A 2,096-nucleotide genomic window follows, 5' to 3' on the forward strand; every position below is an offset into this window, starting at 1 on the left:
TTTGTTTGCTTGAAATTATATCAAATGTGTGTCTCAGTGTAACCTTTGCTTAATAAATACACTTTAATGGTCAAATTAGCAGCATTTATCCGGGGTGGTGCAGCTGGTTTAACTGGCTCCAAGCAGCTCTTCAGAACAACAACAAACTGTAGCAGCACCTTTCTTTGTTTTATGCATTTATTCAAAAACAGTATGTAGCTTGAATTAACCACCTGTTTCTTCTTTCTAGGCAAGAGCAAGAGAAAAGAGTCCAGTAAAGAAAAGTCATATTTCAGCACTGAATGAACATGAAGAACTGAACCGGACACAGCAGGAACAACACTTGTGTCTTCTTCTGGATGAAGCCCGTGAGACAAGGGATAGACCGATAGATAAACAATCATTAGTTGGATGCAGTAATTTTTATTTTTGTACATTTTTCACTTGTTATTTTTCCTTTAATATATATATTTTTTTAAGTGGTGTCCTTGAAAATTTAATTTCCTAAACATATTTTACAATGTTAAGTGTGTATAGTGTTTGTTTAAATCCATACTGGAAGTTAAGAAAAATTTTAATTTGCATTTGACCTTTAATGAATCCTAAATTGCTATTGCTTAATAGTCTTAGGCGTCACAAACATTATATGTGAAGGGGACATGACCCCCCCCCCCCCCCCACATGAAAGAAACGTTAATTTCGGAGAAAAAAAAAAACACACTTACACACACACTTTTACTATAAAACATCAATTCAGGCGGTGTAGTTTCTCTGTCTTTGTGAACAAATCCATTCCACCTAACCAATAGGAGGATAGTCAAGCCTCTACAACTCCACTCCAGGTTTTCCTGGTTACCTCCAACTCACTGTTTCTCCTCTACGTCTCCTCCTGCCTCGGCAGAGAACGCACACAGGTGGAGGAGATGGAGACACCTCTGTGTTGCTCGCTAGCCAGTTTAGCGAGCTTAGTGCTCGCAGTTGTTGACCGGCAGGTTGATAATAAACATACAGTGCCTTGCGAAAGTATTCGGCCCCTTGAACTTTTCAACCTTTTGCCACATTTCAGGCTTCAAACATAAATATATAAAATTAATTTTTTTTGTGAAGAATCAACAACAAGTGGGACACAATCGTGAAGTGGAATGAAATTTATTAGATGTATCAAACTTTTTTAACAAATAAAAAACTGAAAAGTGGGGCATGCAATATTATTCGTCCCCTTTACTTTCAGTGCAGCAAACTCACTCCAGAAGTTCAGTGAGGATCTATGAATGATCCAATGTTGTCCCAAATGACTGATGATGATAAATAGAATCCACCTGTGTGTAATCAAGTCTCCGTATAAAGGCACCTGCTCTGTGATAGTCTCAGGGTTCTGTTCAAAGCACAGAGAGCATCATGAAGACCAAGGAACACACCAGGCAGGTCCGAGATTGATAATTGAATTATTCATAGGGTTTATGGCTGGATTTTTATTGACTAATTACAGCTTGCACAGCTTCTGGATCATCCAATCAGCTCCTCGCATTTAGTCTCCGCCCCCCTACACATTTGGTTTTAATCGACAGACGTCTGCTCGGGATTCAGAGTTCAGCTCCAGACGAACAGGAGAGTTCAAACTTGAGCAGCACTGAAAACATCCACGACAACGATGGAGGCTTTCTACGGCACATGGACTGAGGTGGACTGCACCAACTCTGATGGACTTATGAAGTCACTTGGTGAGGAAATTATTTTATTATCTTCATTAAATAAAAGGATGTTCAACATTCTTTAAGTCATTCTTTTTTCTTTTGCCAGGTGCTTGTAATGACGTAAAAAATAGGAAACCACTAAAAATGGAGTTCTGCCAAGATGGAGACAAAATTGGAGTGAATATCGACCACTATATTAATACAAATCAGCACTTTGTCAAACTGGAAGAGGAGTTTGACGAAAACACGGTTGACGGCAGAGTTGTCAAAGTAAGCTGGTCAGGTTTAAACATGCATATAATTCTGTGGTGTTCAAATATTTTAATTAGAGTATTTTATTGTTCATTTTGTTTACCTCCTGGCTGCAGGCCACTTACAGAATGGAAGGAAACAAATTGGTGAAAGAGCAGAAGTGGGATGGAA

This window comes from Nematolebias whitei, chromosome 21 (assembly GCF_014905685.2).
Source record: "Nematolebias whitei isolate Nwh7 chromosome 21, NemWhi1, whole genome shotgun sequence".
Lineage (NCBI taxonomy): Eukaryota > Metazoa > Chordata > Actinopteri > Cyprinodontiformes > Rivulidae > Nematolebias > Nematolebias whitei.